Below are 17153 nucleotides of genomic sequence, written 5' to 3'. Positions count from 1 at the left end.
GGTGGCTCAGTCGGTCAAACGTCCGACTTCAGCTCAGGTCATGATGGAGCCCCACATGGGGCTCTGTGCTGACAGCTCAGAGCCTGGAGCCTGTTTTGGATTCTGTGTCTCCCTCTCTCTCTGCCCCTCCCCCACTCACATTCTGTCTCTCAAAAAGGAATCAGTGGGAAAAAAAAAATTTTTTTTAAAGATAGCACTCCCATGGGATCTAAGACTGTTCACAACAGCCAAAAGGCAGAAGTGACTCAAGTGTCCCTTGACAGATGAACAGATCAACAAACTGTGGTACATACATTATTACTCAACATACACAATATTATGCGCCGGCTTCGGCCGCACATATACTAAATTTGGAACAACACAGAGAAGATCAGCACGGCCCCTGTGCAAGGATGACACGCAAATTCGTGAAGCGTTCCATATTTTCATACACACGATAGAACACTACTTGGCAATGAGAAAGGATGAAGTCTGGCCTTTTGTAGCAACGTGGATGGAACTGGAGAGTGTGATGCTAAGTGAAATAAGTCTTACAGAGAGAGATACCATATGTTTTCACTCTCAGGTGGATCCTGAGAAACTTAACAGAAGACCCTGGGGGAGGGGAAGGAAAAAAAAAAAACTTAGAGAGGGAGGGAGGCAAACCATAAGAGACTCTTAAAAACTGAGAATAAACTGAGGGTTGATGGGGGGTGGGAAGGAGGGGAAGGTGGGTGACGGGCATGGAGGAGGGCACCTGTTGGGATGAGCACTGGGTGTTGTATGGAAACCAATTGGACAATAAATTTCATATTAAAAAAATAATAAAATAATATATATGTACAATATTATCTAGGCTTAGAAAGCAAGAAAATTCTGGCACAGGCTACGATATGGATGAAACCTCAGGACATGATGCCCGGTGAAATAAGCCAGTCACAAAAACACAAATACTAAAGAATTCCACTTACGTGAAGTCGTTAGAGCAGTAAAATTCCTAGAGACAGAAAGTTGAATGGTGTTTCCCAGGGGCTGGGGGGAAAGAGGAAGGGAGTGTTATTGTTTCATGGGAACAGGGTTTCAATTTGCAAGAGGAAAAGAGTTCTGGAGAACGGTTGCACACCTAACTGGCTAAGATGGCCAGTTTTATAGCGTGTCTATCTTTACCGTAACGTTTTAAAAAGGGAAGCCAAAGCTTTGAGCAGTGGCGGCAAAGCAGCCAATGAGGTTTATCCGGGACACGACTGGTGCTAATTAAAAAGCGACGCCAAAATCTCCTATGTCCTCCCCTTCAGCCAAAAGCATCACACACGCCAGCCCACCTGGACCTCCTAAAGTCCAGCCTTAGAAGGCCAGCCTGGGTCGTGTTAAAACCCTGCCATGAGCAAATCCCTTCCAGCTAATGGGAAACTTTCCATCTCTGCATTGCTGTAGCCCCGTAATCAAGACTAAATCTCAGTCCCAAACTGTGCTGCAGGAGAATGGTTTTACATGTAATGGGGTTACCACATAGGGAGAAATTCAAAAAAGCTTCCAGCTGTAGTAATATTATTTCTTGATCTGGGTGGTGGTTACATAAGTATGTTTACTCTGTGATAATTCATCGAGCTATACAATTAGGATTTGTGCACTTTTCTGAATGTAAATTAGGCTTTGATTTTTTTTTTAAGTTATTGAAAATTTTTCCAGCCCTGCTTTGTTATTGCTTCGTTCATTTGTACGGTCGTTGGCCTCTCACAAGATGATGAGTTCCCGAAAGCCTCGGAGAGCCTAGCAGAGTGCTAGACTTTTATTACAAGCTTCATATTTGCCTAGTGACTTCATGGAAGTGTGGAGATCCAGGGGTTATCAGAGGGAAGAGGGTAGTGGGATCGTTTTCTGAAATCCTTTGACATCAGTAAAACGAAAGCTTCCTGACCCCAAAGCTGGACCTCAAGAATACAGCCACGGCAATCAGCACAGGCTTATAGAGCAAACTCAGCTGTGCTCATGATAACCCACACTCTGGGAAGGTAACAATTTTGATATTAAACATAGATAGATAGATAGATGATAGATAGATAGATAGATGCTAGAGAATAAGATGATAAATAGATAGATAGATAGATGGATAGATAGATAGATTGAAGATAGATAGGAGACAGATGATAGAAATATATATTAAGATATTTTTAAAATATGTATGTACATATATGTATATACAAGTACACACACACACACAAACACACACACCCCAAAAGTGTCAATAAAGCCTAAACCCAGCTTCCCCACAAGAAGAATTAACACGATGGGGTGAAAACTAGAGCCTATATTGAAAAATGGCTTAAACCAAAATAGATTTGCACGTGGCAAGCTCTGTTGACAAGGTCTGTGATGGCGGATTCTTAAGGAAAGTCAAAATTTCAGCCAAAGCTCCTTGATCTTGAAAATGCTGAGGATTACCAATACTCAACCGATATTACTCAACCAATACCAAGAAGTAGAGGGTTGACCCTGAAGGAGAAGGGCTAGAAACAAGGTACCTCCACGGTGGTGAGGTAGAGCCCCCCCCAAACCACTGATAGGAGGTGCTCAGTTTGACGCCTTTCGCTGGAGAAGACCTTCGAACCTGGAGACACTCAGCCGTAATACAATCTCACGCACCGGGATGTGGGGAGTGGGTGCTGTTTGCGCTTCAGCTATTTGTACGCAGGCCCAGGAAGAGTCCCGCCTGGCAGAGCTGGGCCAGCAGCACGTACAGCGTAGAACTGCCCCCCACCCCCAAAGGAGCCGGAAGCTTCCCATGCTCCACCGTTGCCCTCTGCCCATGGGCACGGACCAGAGGGAAGCCAGGGGAGGGTTTGGTGCCAGGGAGATGACTGAGGTCCGACGCCAACACCACACTTGTGTGGGACCCGTGAGATGAACAGAACTGGAGGCAAACGACGTTCTAGTCATGACAAGAGAAGCCCTTCCGCTCCCGACAATCATTAGAGAAAATGTAAACGCAGCGTGTGGGTCAGTTTCCGATGGGGAACCAAGAAGCCCTCAGTTCTCTTTCTTCCCCCCCTCTCTCTTTCCGGTTTTCTCTTGTTTGACAAATCAAACGGAATCCCAAAGGAAAAGCACGGGAGGAGGGAACGGTCTTCCTTCTCCAGGCAGATTTATGGCATTCTGGATGCAGCTTGCGTCTGTCAGGCCAAAATGGTTAGGGTGGGCTAATCCAGTAGAATTACAGCTTCCTATAATGGGGAAAGTTAAATAGACAAGCTCGCCTACCCCGAGGAGAACGAAGCAGAGGTCAGTGCTTGCTGGCTTTGAACATGAATGGCCCCTTCCCCTCCGTCCCCTTTCACATGTGGCCCGGCAACAGTAGCAGACAGATGCGACACAAAGACAGACACACCTGATTAACCATGAATACAACAGCTGTCGCTTCCCCACCGCCGCCACTATCCACAGCCTGGCTCTTTCCGCTCACTTTTTTCCCTTTCTTTCAGCTAGCGCGAGGAAATTAAACCCACCATTAAAACCCAAGTTAGTGGGAGGGTGTCAGCAGCCAGGCCTTTGTCTCTGTGCTCACAGCCTTGTAATAGGTACCTTCTGATTTGTGCTTTCATGTGAGGAAGAGTTGCGGACTACTGCCGACGGCCCAGTCAACTCAAAACCTGAGACCCCGAGAAAGGCCAGCGGTGGGTGAGGCAAGATGTCACCGACTCAGATGGGGAAGGAGAAAGTAGACAGAGCAGCACATTGGGTGTGCACCTGAGAGTTTCCCCCTCTTCCCCTCCCTCCTCCTGTTCATTCTCTGGCCTCCGGTCAACCAGAATTCCCTGCTGCTAAAAACACCCACCCTGAAAACAAACTGGCAGTCATGAATTCACTGACGGGAAGTGGAACTCAAGGCAGCATTGTCTTTCTGTGAGAACTTATTTATTTTTGCCCCATTTGGAGCTCGCCTTCACAAAGAAGAATGAGGGCAAGTGTTGTTTTTTGGGTTTTGTTGTCCTCTCTTAAGTAGCCAAATCCTTGAGTTCAATTTAACTTCCCAGACCTTGAGCATCAAGTGCAGGGGGGAAATGTGAGTGTTGAAATGCAAATAACTTCGAAGGAGGTAAATAAAGGGTAATGGGATTGTGCCAAGCCTCCAGAAACCTACAGAATGGGTAATTGGAGCCCTAAGTGTGAACTCTGATTTTTCTTGGGGGGGGGGGGGGGTTCTTTGTCCCGCCACCCCCCGCCATTTTGGTCAATTGAGTTAATCATTTGACCTCTGTCAGCCTGCATTTCTATTTGCTTAAAACGGCTCTCTTGGTTGTCAAAAAGTCTCTTAAGTAGTGACCAAGAGAGACTAATAAAAACGATCAGAAATCACCCAGCCAACACGAAGCCTTCTAACACAATAAGGGGTTGATAACTGAGCGATTTAAGTCAATCTCGCAAAAATTCAACAAATACCCCTTACTTCCTCAAGAGTGGAAGAGTTACGGAATAATTCAAACCTGTCATCTGAAGGCTGTTTCTAACGAAGCTTCAGCTTGACGGTATACCTCTGACTTCCACCAAGACCTCATGGACATATCTCCATCAAGATAATTAGAAAGAAGTCTAACTGAAATGCCTAGAAGGTTTTGTTTCAGACAGCATAGTAGAAGTCCCAAGAGCCTCGTTTGTGTAGGACATTGGGATTCGTTCCAGAACACAAAGGTAGCCTGCCACAGTTGGTAATTTTAGACTCCTCTTTCATCCACTTGATGAATAGCCATATTCACTATCAAATCAACCTAGGGGTCCCGCCTCAGAGCGATGTGAAAAGACCTCCCTCATTTTGCCATGCAAACCTTCTCCACAATTCTTACAGTATCCAAGTGTCTCTTTTTCTTGCTTCACAGAACCCACAGTTTAAGCAGAGTAAGCCTGTCTGTTTTCAATTCTTAACTTTTCACACATGGCAAACGAGTAGAACTTTTGAACACTGCGATCATCTGGCTGATGAGCAAGCTGTTTTCCATTTCTGGCAACAAATACTTCTGGCTTATCTTGACGGGAGGAAAAGGGATGAAAATACACTCTGGTTGGATATCGTTGATAACATTTGTCATCTCTGCAGCTAAAAAAAATAAATAAATAAAATAAAATAGCTTAGAAAAAGTCTCCCTCGGTGTTGCAGAAAATGGCAAAAGATGGGGCACCACCACGGAGATGCCAATTAAATTGAATTCATAAATGAATCCCATGTCCTTTCCATGACAAATGCAATATAGCATCGTGAAGCATAATGAGGGCTGGACTAGACAGGAATAAGGGTCTTTGGGTCCTGGGGTCTGGAGTGCTATTGTTGGACACGGTACCTTTAAAGGCTTGCTTCACATGTCTGAACCTGTCCCCCTCCATATAAGTCTGCTGGGGCTGCTATAACAGAGCAGCGTGGTCCGGGGGGCCCTCAACAGCACAAATGTGTCGTCTCATGGTTCTGAAGGCTAAAAGTCTATGATCAAGGTGTTGGCAGGCTCCGTTTCTCCTGAGGCCCCTCTTGGCTTGTGGATGCCCATCTTCTCCGTGTGACCTCACGTGGCTTCCCTCTGCGTGTCTGTGTCCTAATCTCCTTTTGTAAGGACGCCAGTCATACTGAATTAGGGCCAACCCTACTGACTGTATTTTAAATTAATTACCTCTTTAAAGACCCTCATTCTAAATACAGGCCCATTCCGAGGTATTGGGGGTTAAGGCTTCAACATACAAATTTGGGGGGAACACGCTTCAGCCCATAATACCCCCTGAGGGACCCATTTGACTGAATTAGCTTAGATCTATCTCAGTTCTAGCACATTCTGCGCCTATGGCCTGGATCCATAAACAGAGTGCATCCATCTTGCCATGATGCTCTCACGACAAACATGAAGGAAACAAAGTGGACGGACACATCATTTGAAAGCAGGAAAGTCGATCTCACGGATTCCAGGGGCCACGGCCATGATGATGCCACCTCTGAAAAGAATCTGAAAGACCGAGAAACAGGATTGCTTCCCCTTTCGGTGAAGCGCGTTTCATGCCTGCGTACTCTCACCCCCATTGACCAATGCCCTTAATAAAAGGTATTTTGCCCCCATCTAACATTTAGAAATGGCAAAAAGCAAAGGAATGAATCAGCACACAGGCAGAACACTCTTCCTGTGACTCTTACCTGAGCAAAAACATTACTTCCTGAAAGAGTAGAAAGAGAGAAAGTGTCAGGAATGACTAACAAAGGTGACAAGCTGACGCAAAGAAGCCCAGGACAGCACGAACGTTCGAAACAGGCAAGGTTATGTGTTGAAATGCAGGTGGGTGGACACATTCCCTCTGGGAAATAAGGCTTGGGTGGGGGATTGCGAATAAAAGGCTTCCAAAAAAAGACATGTGTGTGTAATTTACTTAATAGTTCCACCAACGTGCAGCAGTGGGTCGGGTATGATGATTCTAAACACCCTGTGACACATGTTTACAAAGGAACTGGGTGACTCTATTTTAAATGACACCTTCTTATTCATCACCCCCTCTGAACGGCCTGTTTGCAGCACTGCTAATCACCGGGGTTCTTCTGGAAGCAGCACTGTTTAGTCATGAGCCCTGTGCTGGCAGTAGCTGGGACATGACAGGAAGGACAGCAGCTCATGACTACAAAGATCCATGGGTGGGAGGGGCGGGGGGGAGTAGCTCCGCATGATGGCGAATGTTACGGGGTGACTTACATCTCCCAAAAAGATATGTTGAAATTCTAGCCCCTAACACCTCAGAATGAGACCTTATTTGGAAGTAGGGTCGTCACAGATTTAATTAGTTACGATGAGAATACTGCTGTAGGGTGGGCCCTCAATCCAATATGACTAGTATCTTTGTAAGAAGAGGAAGATTTGGACACAGAAATAGAGACACAGGAAGAACGTCACGTGGTGACAGAAACAGAGATTGTAGTGACAATCTCTCCCAGCCAAGAAACTCCAAGCGTTGCTGACAAAGGACAGAAGCTAAGAGAGGCAAGGAAGGAATCTCTCCCGCAGGTTTCAGAGGGAGTGTGGCCCTGCTGACACCTTGATGTCAGATCCCCAAGCCTCCAGCACTGTGAGAATCGGTTCCTGTTGTTTAAGGCATCCCGCCTGTCTACTTTGTTACACGGCAGATCCAGGCCGTGACGCGCCTTGTGGTCAACCCCACGAGCTTCCCGCCAGGTGTTCTGCTCCATGACTTCTTTTTTTCCTTAAGTTGACTGATTTGTTTTGAGAGAGAGAAGGAAAGAGAAAGTTCCAAGCAGGCTCCACCCTGTCAGCTCAGCACCCATGAGGGTCTCGATCCCACGAACCGTGAGCTGATAACCAAGAGTTGGATGCTTAACCGACTGGGCCACCCAGGGGCCCCTCCATGACTTCTAAAATGATACACTCTTCCAAAGGTCTTCACTTTCAGCGATTTGGCCTTTTTTCTGATTCTGAAAAACCCATACAAGACCCTTATTGGCCTTCCTGCCCCTCACCCCAACATGTTGCCCAAAGACTCAGCAGATCAGAGACTGACCCTCTACCCTTTCAGTGGTGACTTCCTCTATAATTTTACCTTTTCCCCGACCAGCGTGACTGCGGACAGGTCTCTAGGTCTCTGTCTCTTCATTAGAAGATGAAGGGCTTGAGCTACAGTAATTTCTAGCCTGAAACATTGGAGACCACAACGCTTCTTTTTTCTTCATCAATGTTTCGGACACCAAGATGATGAGTAAGAAAGGGAGGAAAGCTGTAGTACATTTTCTGCGTCTAAGATCTTGTTACAAAAATTAAATGGAAAATATTTGTTGAATAAACTTCAGCAAGTACCAAGAGGAAAGATAAAGGATATCAATTCAAAGGAAATATTTCAAACCATAGTCAGAGCAATCAATTAATCAATCAGCCAGTATTTACTGACACTCTACTGAGAGACTGAATATACAAATGGTCAGTGGCCAGGTCTTATATAAAACTAGACTTCTGACCTGCAAGCTGCAGTGAACAACCCAGGCACACAACCCAGTTTCCATAAGAACCAGCCCAGGAAGCCAGCCTGATATAAGTCAGACTTGTAGGAAGTCACATTACTATCTCCAGCAACAATCCAGGAAGCCAAACAACCCCTGTAACAACTGGCCCAGAGTCTCCAGGATTTAATTAACAGCTGAAAGCTTTTCTAAGTTTTATTTCCACATCCAACTTTGACCCACCAGAGAAAGCCGAGTATGGACCCCTAACCAATTCCGTGGGATACTTGCTTCTAGTTAGCCCATCACCAGCTTCCTCATACCAACAGTCTCCAATCAAGGCATACCTGAAGCCTTCCCCTTTTTCCACTACAAATCTTTCCCCCTCCTCCTCCTGCCTTTAAGTCTTTGCCAAAACATAAGTTATGGCAGCTGACTATAGCAGGTTCTGAAAAATAACCTTTTCTTGTTCTTACTTGGTCGGTCTTCATTTGTTTCCCTACTACCAAACACGAGTAAATTCTACGCTAGGTTCTTGGAGGGTAGGAAAAAAAGTACGAGGAGGTATAAGACAGAGTCCTGATATTCAATAAACTTAAAATCTACAGGATTTGAGATAAAATGCACAAAGATCAGGAATAACTACCACGACAACGAAGCAAGTGATAAAACCAGTCAGGAATAAAAAGCCTCGCGTGCAATTCAGGCAATGGGTATAGAAGTTTATAGGCGAGGGATGACTTTTGGCCAGGGAGGTCAGATACAAACTGGATTTCAGTACACAGAAGAACATAATTCTAGTCATTCCTGAGATTCCCCTCTTCACACGGTCATTTAAATTTGAAAGTTTGTGGGAACCAAAAGGAGCCCTGGCAGAAAACGCATTTGTTCCATGACTACTTTCACTGTCACTTGAAGACAGAGTGATTTCTTGGGAAGGTCCCTCCTTTCTCTTCATGAGCCCCAAGTGAGTCAGAATGTTCCCTGAGTCATTCAGACTGTAGACAAGACACCCTTGCCCAATTAGCCTCTCAGTTAAGTTCATCTGTGTTCGTATTCCCAGCCCTCTCCCTCAAATTCTTGGCTACCCACCAAGAGTAGATCTTTATCCACACCAGGCCGTTGCTGGAGGCCAAGCAGGGAGCCCTCCCTGATGCCGGGGTTTTCGGGCACAATAAACAGTACCCCCTTCCCTGCCCAATTTCTAAACCAATTAAGAGGCATAAGAATTAGACGGTTAGAGGTAAAAATATCACTATTTTTTAAAAGGACAAAGTCTTGGCTGAAGACTGTGACTTCAGGTCTATAGGCTTGTTAATATGGTACCACTGAAGTCATGTAGCAGGTACCTGGCAGTGCTGGACGACAGAAAACTGCCACATTGGTCGCTGCCCCTTAAAACTTCAGATTTGAAGAAGCAGAGAATGTTCACTTTCTCCCGGCAGTTCTCAGAGAGAGAAGAGAAGGTGAGGCGTGCACGTTCAATGACTCCATCCAGACTGACCACTCTCCTCTTCCTCCAATGCAGTGGAAGAGAGGGTGGAAAGAGCCCAAGGGCCTTACTCAATGGAAGCATGTCCCCATGGAAACAATAGGAGTTGGAACAAATGTTCCCGTATAACACCCACCACAGGCGGAGCTTAGTCTCCTCAGGATTGAGGTTGGTGGTTCAGGTTTTGGAGATCGTTGTGCTCACCTTCCAATCAGTTTTCTAGGTGTGTAGGATGGTTTAGTGTTGGTCTGGCTGCATTTCATGGACGCGAGACACACAAAAAGCTTCCATGCTCTTCCACCATCCTCAGGGTCGAGGTCTGGAACATACACACACACACACAGACACACACACACACACACACACACACACAAACATACGCTCTCACACATGACTGCCAATACCAGGGTCATGCTTTGTAGCTCTAAGATTTATGATAAATTTGAAGTCTGAGGGAAACAAATGCACTCATGGAAAAATTTCCCCAGTGAGGGATTGCCCTCAGCATGGACTAGTGTTAGAAGCGTAGACCCCTAAGTCACGCATCCTGAATTTCTGTCCTAGTACTGGCATTAAGTGGCTCAATAATTATTCAAGGTCACTTGCCCTCCAGGTTCTCTGTCCCCAACTACGCACTGGGAACTGGCACCTTTCTTGCCACATGTATAAAGTGGGAGATAAGTTGGGGAAAGGGGTCACCATATCACTCAACTCCACTCCAGAGGTACCAAGGTGGTCCCATATTAAGAGAAAATAGTAACACCTTTCTTGAAAAATGGAATAAATGCGGAGCAGCCTTCTGTCACCACACAGAACTGTTTCAGCACTAGGGAGCTCATCCAAGAGAGGACCCATGAAAGTGAAACAGAAGGGCAGGAGGGAAGGGTAAGGAAGGTCCCTAAGCCTGTGAGCCAAAGGGCTGCGTGTTACTGACTCAGTTTGGACAACACATAGCCAGGGGCTTAACAACTCATTTGTGACTCATTACATTGATAACTCTGAGAGCTTTAACCCTCAGCTTTAACCTCTCCCTAAATTATCCCTTAGGAACAAAAAACCAGAACACCCCACTCCCAGAATTATTCATCAGAGAAAGGTAGGAACTTGAAAGGGCGTCCGATATTTTCCCCTGCAGCTTCTTGAGGAACAACTGTTGTTGGCTTATCCCTTGGTCATGGCTGCTCTGTCATTCTCTTGGCAACATGTTCGCCTTTGACCAAGTTTGGGGAAGAAAGGGAAGGAGAAAGAAAAAGTTATGAGAAAGTTGAACTGAGGAAGAAGAGAAGAAAAGGGGGTTCGTCCTGCAAATAGAAGACTAGGGGAAAAATTAAGTGCGAAATTCTTTCAACTCCTGATTGGAATTCCCCAAGACCCTCTCTACCCCACCCTCCAATCCCAAGACCTCAAAGTCAGAGCTTTGTTTATTGGTAGATAGACAGAAAGGCTCAATAGGAAACGTAACGCCAGTCGGAAGGGTGTTATTTCATTTTGCCCATAAGGGTCTCATTCCGTTTTTTTCTGCCCATTACCCTCTCTACTATCTGCTTCGCCTTCACGTGTACTCATTCACCACATCCTAGGAACCAGGTGCTGTGACAGGTGCTGCACACGCAGAGAAATGAGACACCGCATCCTACCCTCAGGGAGATCCCAGTCAAGTGGGACAGACCCTGGAACTGTCGTCTGTCACAATACAATGAGAGCAGCGCTCAAGCACAGACAAAGGCAGTGAAGGAGCTCGGAGAAGAGGGCTCTAACTTGGGGAGTGAGCTCAGCTATCATAGCGGGGGGTCTTCGTTGGGCTCCCCAAGAAACAGACTCGGAGACTCTCTGTGAGAGGCTTCCTGGAGAGAACTCACTTACAAGGGAGAGAGGAACAGGACTGAACAGAGAAAGAAGTTTAACTGTGATGCAGTTGCCAAAGGGGCTTTGGCTCACCCCTCAGGGAGATAGAAAGCTGAGATGGCCTTTCAGAGAGCTATGGCGGACTGGGGCTCGGTGCCTTGCCTTGACCACTCATTGGATGTGGGTTGTCCCACAGGACCTCGCCCAAGTGGAGGCCAGGGGAGGGATTCATCTGTGAGCCGGCAGCGGGCACCCCCCGCCCTCACGCTTGGGGAATGAGCACATCGGCCACGAAGGGGAGAGGGGAGACGGGGCAAACACCACAGCCTCCACTCTGGGAGGTTTTCCAGAAGAAAGGAGAGGTGGAGCTGAGTTTCAGAGCCTGCAAATACTGACAAGGAGAGAAGAGTGTTCTAGGCAGAAAGAACAGCAACGAGCCAAGGCAAGGAACCTTCAGAAAGCATCACACGTTTGGAAAACCACCAGGCATCCGGCAGACTCATGAGGCATGTTGGAAGACAGGACCTAAGGAGAGGAGCAGGGAAAAAATGAGCCAGGAGAGCGGGCAGCCAGATCATTAAGAAGCCCATTTGCTGTGCTAACGAGTCTGGATTTTAGCTTGGAAATAAGGGAAAAGCCAGAGAAGGATTTTCAATATTGTTTGTAGGGTGTTTTTTGTTTTTTGTTTTTTTTTTTTTTTTCTGATTTATACTATGAGTTTGGAAAATGGATTAAGTACAAAGAAAAAATAAAATAATCTCAAAATCCCACCATCCAGAGATAACCGTAATTAACATTTTGACGGTTTTCCTTCCGGTATTTTTCTATTTATAGCCAGACGTATTTAGACAGAGAGAAAGGAGTTTTCAAAATATCGGAAAGATTATGCCATAGATGCAGGTTTCTATCTTGTCTTATGATTCGGATCATAAATGTCTCCATGCCCCTAAATGTTTTTCAAACACGTGATTTAAATAACCACATGGAAGTCTTTTAATTGGATTTAACTAATGTTTTCCTTATTGTTGGACAGGAAGATTTCCTTCTGGATCTTGGCCTGTAACTTTTATTATATCGCGAAGATAAATTCTCAATAAGGGAATGATTGGGTTAAGAGATATAAACATTTTGAGGTTGAAAAAGTTGAAGAGCTAAGGCTGGCTCCGTAGAAATGTATTTTATTTCCTTTATTTTCTGTTAACTCGCCTCTCGGTCTTCCGTGAAGAACAGGGACAGAGGTCCAAGCAACTGAGGAGTGTTTCAGTTAACCAAAGGCTGATTCTGAGGTTCTGACACGGACCCACGGGGATCACACGGATGTTCTGACACCGTCAGCGTTGCAAGGAGCATGCGGGATAGTGGCCATGCGCCACGTCTAAAACGGAGTCTGTCCTGACCCTCTACCACTTGGAGCATCCAGACTTCATCTTTTCCTTCCTGTTGGAAAAGAGTCAAACATCCAAAGCCTAGCACTGGGTGACTTGTAAGATTCCATTTCCCCGCGGAAATTCTCGAATTGCGTCTCGGTGAATATTCCTTACCTCATTCGCTGGGCTTTCAACATACTGCTTCTCCCCTAAGGCGGACAAAAGGAAGAAGCTTTAAGCCTTCTATTGACACAGAAATTGTCCCAAATGCTCTTCAATTTACCTTTCTTTGTGCTGCTGTCTGAAAATTACTTTCTCATGGGATATGGTTTGAATTACAGAAACAGTCCATGCCTTTCCCCATTGGTTGCCAGCCCTTCCCCGGGGTCACGGAATACTCCTTTTTGATGTTCACATCCTAATTTTAATCCAACTGTATGTTCTGTCAATGGTCTCTGGAGTCTATATCAGACATCATTCTCAAACAACAGGAAGTTAGCTAATGTGACCAGTTCCGTTCGTTAGGACCCTTCTACGACCACCTGTCTACACAGCCTTCCTGATATGTGTTTGCAATCACATGGGGTTATCTCTACAGCAGCTTGAGTTGCCTTCCGTCTGAAGTGACCCTTCGGGTAGTGCTCATTCTTCTAGCATACCTCTGGTTCTGTTGTTGTTGCTTTAATCTGGCATCTCAGGAGGCAGCATGGTCTAATGCAAAGGCAAACAAACTCCTAACAAGAAGTCTAGATTCCCGGCATAGTTCTGCCCCCAGCAATTCAGGTGACAGAGGGGAATTTACTTCCTACCAACCCATCTCTCAGAGTGGTCATGAGGAAAAACCCAAGTAATATTCATCAAAAGAGAAAACGATGTGCACAGTTGCATACGAGCGTGGTAATTTATTGCAGTAATCTTTGTATGAGTGTAGCAAGTAGTAATATAGTGAATAAAGAAAAATATAGTCATTCAGAATATGTTTTTAAGCCCACCAGGGACAACAGCGGGTACTCGGAGAACAAAGGAAAATAGAATACACTCAGAGGATTCCAAGACTGGTTGGAAAGCAGACACAGGAACAAAAACTCGCAGCAACGAAAAGAGCTTTAATGGGCAGGCATATAATGTGATAAGGGAGCACAGAAGAGGAAGCAGCCCATCCTGCCTAGGAAAGTCAGAAAAAATCAACAGGTGATCCCTGAACAGTCTTGAAGGAAGAGAAGACACTGTCCAGGCAGCTAAGCCAGGAAAGAAATCGTCAGTTACAGAATCTCCAAGAAGAAAAAGAACACCTTGCGTCCAGGAAACCACACGTCCGCCAGGGTGCGGAAAGCGTGTCTCAAGATGTGGCAAGGGTGGAATCTTGCTCCCCTCCTGTGGGATGTTGCTTCCTCCTCTGGGCAAGGTAGAGTCAGTGACGTGTTTACAGCCCGGCTGTATCAGTCATGGTGCAGGCAAGAAACACTGAGATGGGTAATTCGTGAAGAGTTGACAATGGGGTTATGTTCAAAGGTGTAGGCAGGGCGTCGGGAAACCACAAGGGGTCCTGTTGCCATCCTTGGGCCTGGAAGGGTGAGGAGAGAGACAGTTATTAAAACTTGGAAGGCAGCCATGTGGGAATTCTCCTAATGGGGACATCGACTGAGGGACGCCGGGTGCAAGGACCTCCGGGGAAGGAGTGAGGGAGACGAATGGCCCCTCTCCTTGCTCCCACGCCTCCCACCTCATCTCACCAGTGCCCCCATTGCCAAACCCAACCAGAAGCCAGAGGGAGAAGGAGCTTTGGAGGAAAAAGGCCAGGTGTAGAAGGATGGCTTTGCAGGGACAAACAAAAGCAATCTAGCACCAGGCACGAAACGTCCAACTGGAATTTCAGGCAGCTCCTCAGGCAGCAATATGGAGAAAGGAGGCTGGGGAGAATAGGGACAAGTAAGACATAATCCAGGTGACAAATGATGGGGATTTGGTAAGGCGGTGGAGACATCAAGGAAGGGGTACAAAAGATTCAAGAGCACTTAGAGATACAATCTAAAGAACTTGACGGTCACTCACCGGTATATCTCAGAAGCTCTTTCCCATACATGTACGTTGCATGGGGCAATCAATAAAGCAAGAAACGAGATGATTCTGTGGGATCGAGTCTGTCCTTTCTGGAACCTGCAACTCGTCTTTTTGTAAGCAGTTCATTTTGGTGATAACGCCAATCCTTGGGTTGGAAGCCAAGAACGGATGACAGGAAGTTCCATCCTTGTCAGATACGTCCATACCCACCATCTGAGAAAAAAAATGAGGCCATCGTAGTGGGCTGAGTGGTGGCCTTCGAAAAAAATTGTGTTCACATCCCAGAACCTGTGGAGGTAACTTTATGTGGGGACGGGGTCTTTGCAGCTGCACTTAAGTTAAGGATTTTGAGATGAGATCATCCTGGATTGTCGGGAGGGTCCTGATCCAATGACCAGTGTCCTTATGAGAGACAGAAAAGGACAGCACGTGGACACAGAGACATGGAGAGAAGAAGGCCATGTGGAGACAGAGGCAGAGATTGGAGTTGAACAGCCACAAGCCAAGGAATTACTAGAAGCTGGAAAAGGTGAGGAAGGACTTCTAAAGGCATCTTCCCCAGGGCCTTCAGACAGAGGTGGCGAGAACCTGGGTCCTTATGATCATCACTGAGCCACTGGATGGACCTCTTCTGAGTCAATATATGTCCTTATCACTTAGGCCACTTTCCCGTGTTCTAGTAGCTGCCGCCGCAAGCACCCTGACCTCTACACGTGTCTTCTGAGGCTTTGCTCCGCAACCACACCACCCCAGACCTCCCCCGGTGACGCTCCCGTGGCTTGTCCCCTGTCACGTCTCAGTGACAAATGAGACAACAGGATCAAAGCCCCTCGCACGGGGCTTCGCACATAGTAGGCGCTGGCTAAACTTTCTTGCCGTTGCTCTGTCCCACTTCTCAGCTTCAAGCACCCTCGCTCTCTCTCTCAGATCCCCACCATTGTTTCTGAAATGCTTGGTGTGATAAAAGCCAGGCCCCAGCAGGCCTCTGGATGGTTGTGTGCTTAGAGGCCCCACTGCCTGGCAGGATATAACTGGAAACTCCACGACCCAGAAGCACCAGCGAATGAACTACGGTCCTTATTAGACTGCCACCGTGGCTAGTCACGGATGCTCTCACTCTTTACAGGATTCAAATATGGTGGCAGGCATAAACACCAACACCACAACAAGCTCGGTGAAATCTGGTTTTCGGTCATTCAGAGCCAAGACGTTTCACGCCTGAGTCATCATTACCAGTATCAGTCTTCACGTTGCAGATGTGCAGAAAGACTGATTAATGCAGAATTCTGATTACTGCAATGTTCACAGTATTACTAAAGGCGAGCCCAAGAACTCTGATCAGCAACTTTTTTTGAAAGGGAGACCACTGGATTTCCCCTCCTTTTTACCCTGAATGCCCTGGTTCTCGTTCTTGGCCCCGTTCTCGTTTGGAGCGGTTGCGACAAATCCTCATTGATAGCCATGTGCCAAACTTCCTTGAGCTACAACCCTGCCTCGGGATGGACTTTTCTAGAACGCCTCCGAAGAAACCTTCCAGTGGTGGTTTTGTTTTTTCCTTTTCAGCTTTTTGGGTTAAAAGTCGTTCAAAACTTTCATGTGAATCTGAGAGTCATCTCACGAGACTTACTTGGGATATGGTGAAAACAAATGCTGAAAGCGCCAGTCTGAGAACATCAGCCTGGGTGGAAAGCGTCATCCCCATTTGCCAGTGACTCACTTTGGTGACTCAGAGCTCGTCACACAATGCAGAGATCCACAGGGTCTATCCACCTTCCTCTGCCTACCTGGAAGGAAATTAGGGCTTCAGTAGATAAAGCTACAAAGTGCTTTCAGTTCATCCTGATACAGTTTACGTGAATAGGAGGCATTCTAATCTCCCAGGTGTTCCGGAGCATTCAAATTTAGGGGAGGGAGGCGGTGGGGGGGTGGGGGAGGGATAGGGAGTGGGATCTTACTTTGGCAAATGTGTTAACCACGACTGAATGTCCCCAAGACCTAGAAACTTTATAAAAGAGAGAAGGCTCTGATGACAGTTTTAAAGGACCAAAACTTTAAATTTCCTGCAAACTTTAAGGAACCCCTCCCCCCCCAAAAATCTTAATGTGCCAGTCCAAACTTGTGTTTCACATGTGTTAAATCCCCTTTCGCTCTGAAAGACTCTCAAGTGTCCGCTAACATTTGAATATTTACACTTTTATTCCTCTGCCATATAAGCACCTCAACGGGGACATTATGCAAATATGTGAAATCTTCAAACATAAAATGAAGCCACGTTACTCACAGCAGGGAAACCCTATGTCATCCTTCATTGACGCATGCCAAAAATGTCAGGCCAATCCACTCATTTACTAGAACCAAGATGAACCTACCCACCAGCGCCCAGGAGTTCCCTCTCAAACACATGCAGAGCTAACAAAATACTGAACCTTAAACTCATTTGGAAAAT

General features: G+C 46.3%; 1 non-coding gene across 1 annotated transcript; it reads left to right on the top strand.

Annotated features, from left to right (window-relative positions):
• The first annotated feature begins 322 nt into the window (after positions 1–322).
• LOC122220914 lies at positions 323–427 on the top strand. Its single transcript, XR_006203059.1, has one exon. It is a non-coding gene; the product is annotated as a U6 spliceosomal RNA (small nuclear RNA).
• The last annotated feature ends 16726 nt before the right edge of the window (positions 428–17153 follow it).

Source organism: Panthera leo, chromosome B2 (genome assembly GCF_018350215.1).
Source record: "Panthera leo isolate Ple1 chromosome B2, P.leo_Ple1_pat1.1, whole genome shotgun sequence".
Lineage (NCBI taxonomy): Eukaryota > Metazoa > Chordata > Mammalia > Carnivora > Felidae > Panthera > Panthera leo.
The sequence above is the reverse complement of the archived record's forward strand: the minus strand, read 5'-3'. Positions and strand labels throughout refer to the sequence as shown.